The sequence below is a fragment of the Clarias gariepinus genome, chromosome 14 (genome assembly GCF_024256425.1).
Source record: "Clarias gariepinus isolate MV-2021 ecotype Netherlands chromosome 14, CGAR_prim_01v2, whole genome shotgun sequence".
Lineage (NCBI taxonomy): Eukaryota > Metazoa > Chordata > Actinopteri > Siluriformes > Clariidae > Clarias > Clarias gariepinus.
The window spans coordinates 20,515,127-20,527,906 of record NC_071113.1 but is presented as its reverse complement, the minus strand read 5'-3'; positions in this window follow the sequence as shown (position 1 = coordinate 20,527,906).

The following is a 12,780-nucleotide window of genomic DNA, read 5'->3' as shown; positions in this document are numbered from 1 at the left end:
TCATTGTTACTGTTCCGAAGAAACCTCATCCTGCTTCTCTCAATGACTATCGCCCTGTAGCCCTCACCTCAGTAGTGATGAAGTGCTTTGATAGCCTGGTCAGAGACTTCATCATTTCTTCACTACCAGACACACTCGACCCACTAGCGTTTGCATACCGCCAGAACCGTTCCACAGACGATGCAATCTCTCATCTCCTCCACACATCACTCACTCACCTGGACACCAGGAAAGGGTATTATGTTAAAATGCTCTTCATCGACTACAGCTCTGCATTTAATACCATAATTCCCTCCACACTCACCACCATGCTGGAGCACCTGGGACTCAGCTCATCAATGTGTCAGTGGATCTCCAATTTTCTGACTGGCAGACCACAGGCAGTAAGGATGGGCGGACATCATGTCTCAGCCTCACTTACTCTCAGCGCTGGAGCCTCCCAGGGTTGTGTTCTGAGCCCCCTGAGACGCCCGGCAGCGTCTCTACCACCTCAGACGCTCAGACTGCCTTTTATGGTGCTCAGGAATTTCTACTCCTGTATCATAGAGAGCGTCCTGACGGGAAACATCACAACCTGGTTTGGAAACAGCACCATGCAGGACAGACGAGCTCTAGAGAGGGTGGTGAGATCAGCTGAGCGCATCATTCGCACTGAGCTCCCTGACCGGCACTTGATCTACAGCAAGCGGTGCTGGACCAAGGCTAGGAAGATCGTGAAGGACCTCAGCCATCCCAACAATGAAGTGTTCTCTCTGTTGCGGTCTGGGAAGCGATTCCGCTCCCTTAAGGCCAACACAGAGAGACTGAGGAGGAGCTTCTTCCCGCAGGCGATAAGGTCTCTCAATCACACCACACAGGAGTAATATCTTTTAAACATTGACTGGACAGTCATGGACACATTCATGCAATACATATTTACATATCTGAAACCATTGCACATGTCACTTTCATAAATCACTTTATACAATACATGTTTATATATATCTGCCATTTTGCACATGACACTTTGCCACTTTAAAACATTTTAATGACACTTTAAAACATTTTTAAAAAATTATATATATATATATATATATATATATATATATATTTTAATATGCCCTTATTTGTACAGTTTGTTTATTTTACTAGTTACATTTATTTATTTTTGTATTTCATTTCTTTTTATTAATATTTATTTATTATATATAGTTTTTATTTTCTTTTTAAGGTCACCTGCGGTCGTACAAGCATTTCACTGCATATCACACTGTGTATGACTGTGTATGTGACAAATGAAATTTGAATTTGATTGGATTGGATTCAAATGAGGTCAAAGGCTATAATGTATCCTGCATAACCCTTACATTTAACATCTGATGCACTTCTGTTTTAATTTTACTGTATCTTATTACTTGTACATCCTATAAATTTGACAGATAATGTTTTCTCTATTTGTGTAATTTTTCCTTTCATATTTTATTTCCTTATTAAATACTCTTTTCTTTTTTTGTAGGTCACAGACGGTCATGTAAGCATTTCACTGCACATTATATTCTGTATAGCTGTGTATGTGACAAATAAAATGTTAATTTGAATTTGATTTTTATGATACAACATCATGTGATCTCTAATCTCTAATCATGGTCATTTATGTTTTTTTTTCCAACCATATTTCAAATTTCAGTAATTTCAGCTTTCTTGTTAGTGATTTTGTTTGCTTGATGCAGGAACAACCGTTGCGTGACCAAGGCATCCCTAACTTGTTTAAGACATTAAAAGCTGTTTACTAGTACAGTTAGGATAAGTAGTATTGTTGGCAGCTAAAATAAATTAATTACTTCACTAGCTTCAAATGCTCTTAAAAAGTTGCTCATTAAATCCTCAAACAGTGACTTTTTGGTCAGGAAACCATAAATGTAAAATGGCCAATGAGTGATCAAATATGGGATATAAATGAAATCTATACAGCCGGCACTGTAGTGTAGTGGTTAGCACTGTCGCCTTGCACCTCCAGGGTGTGGTGAAATCTATACGGTATATCGGCACCCTTAACTTAATATTTGTTTGCACACCCTTTGGAAAAAAATAACTAAATCAGTCACAAAATTATTGGCACACTTTCTTAACCCTCAACTGCACAAATGTGTAATAAGATAAAAATGTAAGTCGCTTTGGATAAGAGCGTCGGCCAAATGCCTAAATGTACCCTTAATTCCTACTACATTTTCTAATCTGTGAAGATGAATCCCATGATCAATGGTGTCAAACGTTGCACTGAGGTCGAGTAACACAAGCATAGTTACACAACCCAGATCAGAGGCCAATAGTGAAAGCCAATGCTGTATGTTGAGGTCATTTACTACTTTAACGAGTGCTGTTTCTATGCTGTGATGAGGCCTAAATCCTGACTGATACAGTTCATGTATGCTATTTCTATGTAGATATGAGCATAGCTGCTCCGCTATTATCTTTTCGAGAATCTTAGAGATGAGCGGGATTTTTGATATTGGCCTGTAATTGGACAGTTGACAGGTGTTGAGGTCGGGTTTCTTAATAATCAGTTTAATAACTGCTAATTTAAAAGATTTGGAACATACCCAATGCTGAGTGAGGAATAAATTATTCTCAACAGGGGTTCTGTTACGATAGTGGTAGTTTTATTGTTTGGGGCTGCTTGAGTGCTGCTGTTACTAGGGGGCTGTGGTTCACCACAGCATGTACTGTGACATTTCGAAGCAGAATGATGCCCTCTCTTAAAAAACTGGGCCAAGCATCAAATTTTCAACATGATAATGACCCCAAAGACACCACCAAGATGACAACTGCCTTGCTGAGGAAGCTGAAGGTGAAGATGATGACGTGGCCAAGTATGTCTCCAGACCTGAATCCTATTGAGTACCTGTGGGGCACCCTCGAGCGGAAGGTGGCAGAGCGCCAGCAGCTCTGTGATATCATTATGGAATAAAACAAATCCTGTACTATCAAGCTGCTAATCACATAAACATGATGAATAGGAAAATTAACTTAAACAAATGTACAGCTAGAAAGGTTAAACAATGTACAGCCGTTATTACTAGGATATTCTCACTTTTGTTGCCAGCTATTTTGACAATAATGGCTGTATGTTGAGGTATTTTCAGAGGATAGTAAAAGCTGCCAGGGGTAGCTCATTGGTTAAGGCACTGGACTACGGTTCGGAAGATCCCGAAAACCCTGTGAATGTGTAATGTGTAATTAGATAAAAATGTAAGTCGCTCTGGATAAGAGCATCTGCCAAATGCCCAAATGTAAATGTAGTAAAAAGCTCTACATTGACTACTCAAAAAATATATCCAAATTTCATTTATACAGTATTGTCCTTCAAGAAGATATACTAAAATGTTTGCTGAAATTAGAGGGGTATACTTACTTTTGTGACTTAGATACTCTGTATCAAAGGGGTGGTCCTAAAATTCGAATCATCATATGAAGAAAAATATTTGCCCAAATCATGTCTTCAGAAATCTTTTTTTTTTTTTTTTTTAACTGTCTGTATAGTTCCATGAGATACAGCTAGGGTTAAAACCAAGGCAAAGCATTGTGAAATGCTGTGCATGAAATATGTGCCAATGGGGCATAGCTCTAGGCACACATTCTCCCAGTAGTAAGAAGAGTGTTGCGCTGTGCAGTTGTTAGAAATGGGTCTCTTTATGGAGGAAAAAGTATTCATAGTTGAGTATTTCCACTCATACTGAAGTGATTGTAAATGGGAATTTTATAAAGATGGCAGAACAATTCTAAGAAAGATTTAATAAGACAGCACCAAGTAACACATATATGCTGTTTATTATTGTGAAATTTTGTCATTCTGGTAGTGTATTGTATCAACATTATGCAATCAAATCTCCTTTTGCAGGAGTCTGCAGCAACCTTTATTCCGGGATGTGTGTGAGAATCTGCATGAACAATATAAACACTTTCTACAGCGAGGCGGTGCATACTTCATATGCTCACATTATGCATACTGTGGTAAATCAACAAGCTAATAGTGTGTATGTTAGTTTCCATCTGTGTGGAGGATACTTAAAGCACGAGGAGTGGTATGCAAGAGATGCATTGCTATTCGCCCACGACTTCAAAGGCATGGATGAAATGGCGCCTCCAATCACCGCATTGAGGACAGCAGGGGAACACAGCTGAAGCTCCCTCTAAAGCAGAGCTAGATTTAGTGACCCTGCCCCCGAAGAGAAAAAAAGGCAGTCGTATGTTCCTTGACCAAGCTTATCGTTCCAGCCGGGAGGGCTGCCCAGGCGAGAAGTGAGATACTCACCGGTCGCCGCACCAATGAAAGCTGGGAGGAGCTGACTGAGGAAGCTCACAGGAGTCACTGCCCACGTGGGCCCACTCTGCCACCTCTCACCTGCCTGTGCACACAGGTCTGCACATGTATCCTTTCCTTCTCTGTCCCTTCCTTCCTCCTTTTAACCCCATTCCTTCCCCAATAATACTAATAAAATTACCTTTTGTCCATAAGACCTTGTCTCGTGTCCGTGTCTTGTCAAAGGTGACCATTGGATTTATTTCTATTTTGTACGACCCAGTCAACATTCACACACTATAGGCAATTTGGAAACGCCAGTTAGCCTTATCTGCATGACTTTGGACTGGGGAAGGAAACTGAAGAATCCCACCAAGAACAGGGAGAGAATGATGGGTAGGCCAGCTGTAAGGAGAAAGAATGGATCTGTATAGATGCTATGTTCATATCAGCACTGTGTTAGTGTCTTTGCTGGACAATATGAAATATCACCATAAACTGGAATGTAAACATTAAGTAGACCTCACATTATTTTAGCCTGACAAATGATGCAAAGCTGTGATGAACTAGTAACAGGGGCTGTATTCTTGCAGTTGGATATGTCAGGAGCCCCGCAGGCATCTTTTATTGCAGAAAAGGAAGTGAGGTGCTCTTCTAGGAGATCAATATGCTGCCAGTGTTATGTATCCACAAACAGTGACCCATCAACAGTGACTCCCTGCTCTTAAGTCATAAAATCGATACTAACCACATTTTAAACTAATTATGTGGTATTAACACTTACACACCTCTGCACAAACACATATGCACAATACACCCATATCTTCAAGTCTTGTTTATTTAAGGCTCCATGATTTTTATTTCTTTTTACATTGTAAAGCAATACTGAAAGCATTCAAAATATGCAATAATCTCCTTTTAACAGTTAACTTTGGAGATGTACAGGGGTTGGACAATGAAACTGAAATGCCTGGTTTTAGACCACAATAATTCATTAGTATGGTGTAGGGCCTTTTGCAGCCAATACAGCATCAATTCGTCTTGGAAAATGACTGACACAAGTCCTGCACAGTGGCCAGAGGGATTTTGAGCCATTCTTTTTGCAGAATAGTAACCAGGTCAACTATGTGATGCTGGTGAAGCAAAACGGTTCCTGACACCCTCCTCCAAAACACCCAAAAGTTGCTCAATAATATTTAGATCTGGTGACTGTGCAGGCCATGGGAGATGTTCAACTTCACTTTCATGTTCATCAAACCACTCTGTCACCAGTCTTGCTGTGTGTATTGGTGCATTGTCATCCTGATACATGGGAACCAAAATGGTTTGGTAGTCCATGGCAGTGACAAGCCCATCTACAGTAGCACAAGTATTAGGTCTAGGGAATGCCATGATATTGCAGCTCAAACCATCACTGATCCTCCCACATGCTTTACACTGGGCATGCAACAGTCTAAGTGTTATGCTTCTTTGGGGCTTCTCCACACCGTTACTCTCCCAGATGTGGAGAAGCCGACTTTTGGCATTAGCACGAGTGACTAAAGTGATCCAAAATTTGAGTGGTAGTGTATGTACAAGTTATAATAATTAACTCTGCAAAGGTATGTGGAAGCAAAAGAGAGTATTCATTCCTTCAGCATATTGATGAAATGGTGCCAGCGTAATGAGTCTACTTATATTAATAGCAGAGATAATATTACAGAAAATTTGATATTTATTGCCTAAAAAATAAGATGAATGTTACAAGGGGGTGCTCCAATATGGTGTCACCGAATATGTTGTTAAGTGTGGAAGCCCCAAGGCAGATATTAGAGGGGAATGTTAGGATGTGGGGTGATTGTGTGTACTTTGGCAGGGATTAATCAATTAAGGCGAACACTTTGCAGCACTAAGGAAATGGCATTTTTACACTGCTTGGTAACTCATCCAACTAAATGTATTTCTATATATAAATTTTCCCCTCTTTTCCTTGTGAAATAAAAATGTTATTTTTTACTTTTTATTTTATATAGATATATATTTTGTCTTTTATGTTTCTTTCCAGTTTTCTCTTTTCCTAATCTTTTCACTTTTCTTTTTAGTCTTTTCTCTTTAGTTTTATATTTTCTTGATCTTTTACACTTTTCTTTTCTTTTCTCCTATACCGAAGCAATGCTTCCAAACCTGGTGCTCTTAATGTTTGCACGTAGTGCACTGGTTTCTGGGGGCTTAAATAATTTACTGGCCAGGTATAGCAAGTTTGGTTTAATTGGAAACATGGCTGGGTTGCCTAGCAACTGTGCCTGTCTGCCTCTCTGCCTGCCTATAAATCCGCATAGTCGTCCGCGGATTTGCCATGTTACAGTACCCAACTTATTTTGTTTTACAATAGATCTTTCATAATGAATGTGTGTATATGTGCTTCATATTATTTTTATAATGAAAAAAATTGGATGCCCAAATTCGTGCTTTGAAATTCATAGTAAGTTTCTTATATAGTCTTTGTAATGTCTTAACAGGGACAAAACAATGAAAGATATGGCACTCGATGCGGTTTAAATGGTCTTGAAATTAATTTAATTTCCTGATAGTAGGCTATCTGATAGTGTTAACTATGCAAATGTACTGAACGTGAATATGCCAACATATCTTATTTAAAACGTAAAACTGTGTCGCCATCATCAGAAATTAGAAGTCATGAATGATCTATCTATCTATCTATCTATCTATCTATCTATCTATCTATCTATCTATATATATAATTTCACACCTATAGTAAATGGAAGGTGACATAGGGATCACAGTAACTGGGGTTCTGTGGGTGTTCACCTCGGATCACGCTGTCGCGTTGTATTCAGATAATAGACTAAAACGAAACAATGTTTGCTTTAGCATTGGAAACGTCTCGGGTTACTTTGCTGTAACCCCGATCCCTGAGAAAAGGACGAGATGCTGCGTGAAAACGCTATAGGAACGCTCTTTGCACGACCAGTTGTTGAAGCATGTAAAAAATTTGGCATATATAACCTCGGTCAGGTGACGTCATTTGATTAGGTGCACCTGGAGGTTATGAATAGGCATGAACCGGAAACATCCTCAGGTCAATTTTTGTATAAAAGGACATCCAGTCACGCATACAGTGCAGAATTAGAGCGCAGCGTCTTGTTTCCGCTCCTTCACTTTCAAAAGCTACACTCAATGCTGCGTGAAAACGCTACGGGAACGAGAATACCAACGCCACTGCACTGCAAGTGTCTGGACCCCCAGGGTTGTGTAGTGTGCGCACAATAGCCAAAGAGGTCTCAGACATAACTTTGGAATGCTAGGATACTGAGTAGCATGGACATCCAAACTGTAAAATCTAACAAATGTGCGTGGAGAGGACCAACCTGCCGCATGACACACTTTCTGCAAGAGGACACTTATTGCCAGCACAATTGATGAAGCAATTCCCCTGGTCAAATGAGCCCTAATTCCTAGAGGCACAGTGTGACCACGCGCCTCGCAGGCAGGGGCAATAGCATCTCTCACCCACTGTAATGTTTGCACAAATGTCCTGCTCTGGTTTGTCCTGCTCTGATTTAGGCCACTAGATGCATATACTGTAAATCTGAAGAGCACGAACTGGACACAGTAAATTAAGTCTTTCCTGCTCCGGAGCTGTAAATGGCAAGAGGCAGAGGCTTTGAGAACAACTGGGTGCATAGTCGAGAATTAAACCTTCGGAAGATAGTTGGGGTGAGGATGCGAAATAGCACTGAAACAATTTGGCAGTGGACTAGGTCTACATCTTTTACTATGCACCCTTAGGGGCTGGACGTGAAGGTAAAAGAGCTTGGTCCAGGGATGGAATGTTGTCCCCTGCGCCTGAGACAGAAGCTTCCTCCTCACAAAAGAGATAATAGATCTGAACACCACCCTGTGTGTCACAGCTTGTCTGGACAGCAAGTCTGCTCCCATATTCATATGCCTTGGAATGTAAATCATCCTGAGGGACAGGAACTTGTCCTGTGCCGCAAAGCAGAATCTGGTGCACAAATTTTTCCGGTGGTGTGAGCATAGTCTACCCAGGCGATTATTTGCGAGACTACCGTAGTGTTGTCCACCCGCACTAGGACATGGTAGCCTCTCAACTGCTGTAAAGAGTACTTCAGAGCCAAAAATAGTCATCGTTTCGAGGCAATTAATATGCCATGCGAGAAGATGACCTCTCCAGATCCCCTGGAGCTGGATGGCCATCTAAGGCCGCACCCCATTCCGTAAAAGAAGCGTCTGTCATCAGCAGCTTACGACGACAACACGGTCCTAGAGTGGGTCCCAGAATCAAAGACCGGGGTCTGAACCACATAGGAATGTTACGAAGCTCTCAGCGCGTAACCCTCATTGCCTCTGGGTATTGGCCCTTAAATTTTATCCCCTGGCTTTTAGCCACAACTGAAGCGATCTCATGTGCAGAAGGTCCAAGGGTATCACTGTGGATACAGCTGCCATGAGACCCAACACTCTCTAAAACTAATAAAAAGTTACTTTATGGCCTAGCTTGATCTCCTTTAGGGTATTGAGAATGGATTCGACACGCACAGGAGACAGCTGTGCCCGCATTGCATTTGAATCCCATGTGACACCCATAATATGTCGTACTTAAGCAGAAAAGAAAACGCTTTCATGGCATTGAGTCTCCTAAGAATCGAAGTGAGCTAGGATGACATCTCAATGTCGAAGCGCTAGCTGCTAAGACTGAGACAGAATCAGCCAGTCGTCTATGTAATTCAGGTATGAATGCCCTGGAATCATAGAGCCAGGGATGCATCCGTACATTTTATATATGTTCGGGGTGACATGGCTAGGCCAATTGGAAGGACCCAATACTGGTAGGCTTCGCCCCCGAAAGGGAACCTCAGGAACTTCCTGTGTTGTGGCAATATTTTCATATGAACCTATGCGTCCTTCAGGTCGATTGTCACAAACCAAACCTCTGGCTGGATTTGAAAAACAATCATTTTGGCTGTCAACATTTTGATATTCAGCCCACAAAAATGTAAAATTGGACGCAACACGTGTTGATCTAACGTGTTAGATGTTCGGCATCCTCAAACATGGCAGGAAGAAACTGAACGCTGAAGACCGCTGCTCTCCGAAACACCAGTGGTGGCGGAGATTGAACCTCCTCCTGAGGGTGCCAGGAAGGAGTTTATAATCCTTATTAGAATTTTTACCTCCTCTCCGGGAGGAGACACCCTCATGGTCCTGGGCACTTAAAAAAGGGTTTTCCCTTTTTAGGGAGGATAAGATCCCAGGAGAGAGATAGCCTGCAAGCGTCTCTTCAATCTGGGGCATCATCATATAGAACTGTGCTTTTTGCATCAACAACATTGTCAATAGCACAAAAACACAGGATGAATACGGCTTATTCCATAGTTCATCATGTAGTTGACCAAAGAAGGGGAAGGGCCCTCGTTAAGGCCCCTCCTCCAACCGCCTGACAGAAACCTGTCGTCTAACTTTGAGCGTTTGGGTTTTTTTTATTCTATTTTATTTTTATGGCGAATCAAGGTGTAATCATTAGACTGCGCGTGTTACCATCTCTAATGACAACTGATAGTTTCCATCTCTATGGAAGTGAGAGAGAAAGTTTCTTCCGCCCCTTCACAAGAAGCGCCGGAGCGCGCTTGAGAAGTGAACGGTAAAGGCTCATGATCTGGCGAGAGAAAAGAAAGATTCCGTCTTATGCGCCTCTGCCAGATCTGCACGTGAGAAATGCGCCGCGGCTTGCTGTTTCATTTTTAAAAGGCCGAAGCGTGAAGGACTTTAATAGGGAGGAGATCGCAGTGCTCACATGCTCCCTCAAGCCTGAGAGAAAAAAAAAATAAAAAAAAAAATATATATATACAAACAGTTTGGAAGGTGAAGATTAATGAAGTTATTCTAGTACTATTTACTAGATCAGAGTCTACAGAGTCTGACGCTTAAAGAGTCTTTACAGAGTCTTGGGTTTAATCTTATGGTTTAGTTAGGAAACGAGCACCAATTTCAGCAAGGTATGCAGCTTTGTTTCTTTACTTGCATTACGTTTCACTCTCATCTGGTGATTCGCCTCCAGCGGAGTGAATCACAGCATTGCTGATTGGTTGGTGCCCTGTTGTAGGAATGACGTATTTCAGGAAAGCCCTAGTTGGTTGCCTAGTTATCGATGGATGAACTCTGGAACTTCTCCTAAGGGACTTTGGAGAGCAGATGATGCCAACATTGACTACTACTGGGCGTGACAGATCAAATAAATTTCAGAATGAACACATGCATCCCCAAAACAAGTGGAAATTCCTTTTTTTTTGCCTTCAGTTGAAAAATATCTAAAGACCCTAAAAAACAATAACTGTAGGATTAAAAACAAAAAACTTTAAAAGATCTATACTTTAATTATATAATATGTTAAAAAATATAAAAAGATGTATAAAATTCACCTGTCAGCATGTAGAGATTTTTAACACCTAAGGTACATCTCTCTACACCCCATATCTTAAACTCATAAATGTCAATCACCCAAGTGTCAGATAGCATCAGGCCACAGGCGGCAAATGATTAAGATACTCCCCCACCCCTCACCCCATTTTTTTCTCTAAAGCTGCTCCATGAATAACTACCATTACATTACAGTGAGCCTATTTAAGACTTATCATTAAGAGCTCTCAAATCAGCACTGTGATGGCTTAATTTACTGCTGTGCCTTCAAAGTACAATTCAATCAACTTCTTTATCAGCTCCCTATGTATGAGCTTGCCACTGCTACAGAAGCTTAAAGATGCATTTTCACATCAGCCTCTCAATCGCTTGATCTCAAAATTTCCACACTACCACAATTATCTAAATGGAGCCAGATCCTATTGAGACCCCAAAAGAAATGCAGTGTTTTTAAGTAAAACATGTGTGTGTGTATTTTATGTATGACAATGCAGTTGAAGTTAAAATAACAAGACAGATACCTAGTAGCATCACAAGGGTTTATCTCAATCACCTAAAGTAATTAAGAAAACAGAAAACACTTGTGATTAAACATGACATATTGCCAATATTAGTCAAGATCTACTGTGTTGTCCTGTCAAACAGGTTAATTCTTCGCTTAATTACTGTACGCTTAAGTACTTTATTTAACATTAGAATTAACACTCATTTATTTCCAGATTGGTTTATATCTAAAGTTTTTTTTTTTTTTTTTTTTTTTTAAGATATTAAGATACTGGATGAATAACTGAAATGCTATCTTTACCAATCTGACAGGCTGTAAATTATAACTGAGCCAGGCAAGTTCAACCAAGCTTAATGCTTTAATATTTACTTGTTTAAATAACTGGCCAGCCATATTGCCATTATAATAGGTCATGAATTATATCCCTTACATCCAGCAAATTGACCTGTTGAAATCACAGCAGCATAAAAGGTTAAAGTGCCACTGTTATGCTTTTTTAAATATTTTCTTTTATGCAGTGTGTCATGTAGCTGTATGTGAACATAAACTATTTGCACTATCTGTGACGCTGACAGTGCACGATAAATTAAGTTTTTGTCTATTAAAAAAAAAGAGTCGGCTGACGTTCGCCTAAACGAGTCATTAGCAAATCTATTTTTACTCTGTTATGGATCCACGTCACTCCGTAACATATTTGCACAACTTGCCCGCCAGCTTATAATTAACGTTACCACACTTTTATTAATGTGACCGAGCATTCTTGCCGGGTTCGCTTATAAACACGGACTTCGGACATTTTCCACTCATTCACATTCACATACACATACTGTTTATTATATATAGTTTGTAAATATTGTTTATTTGGTTGTAGTGCACCTTTTTCAATTACTTTATTTAGTTTTGAATCATACACGTTTGCTTTATCTACTTGTTTGTGTTTGTCCTTTTTGCTTTTTTTTGGTATGTACACACCTACAATAAACACAGACTTCGGACATTTTCCACTCACTCGCGTTCACCCACACATACCGTTTATCATATGTAGTTTGTAAATATTGTTTATATCTTTGGTTGTGGTGCACCTTTTTTGTTTACTTTATTTAATTTTGTATAATACACTTTTGCTTTATATACTTGTTTGTGTTTGTCCTTTTTGCTCACCGGCCTTTTAACGCAACACAGACAAAAAAATAAAAAAGACCTCTCGATTTTTGTAGCCACAGTTAATATAAAATTAGCTGATACATACATGGTATGTATTGACAGGTCTCCAGAGCTGTCGTTCAGTTATGGTCATGGGCGTTTCGTTTTCCGACACACGCTGTAGTGGTAGACCAGTCATGAATGGCCGCGCCATCTGACCAATCACAGCAGTGAGGGCTCACGGATAGGAGCGGTTTAGACAGACTAAATCTTTGAACTGCTTTACAAAAGTCGTTTACAAATCATTAAGAAATGGGGTGAAATTAAATCTATTTTTAAAGAAAACTTGTTGTCAAAATTAGCAACCTTTACAATGGCATAATTGGGGCACTTTAACAAAATGGTCCTTTCTTCC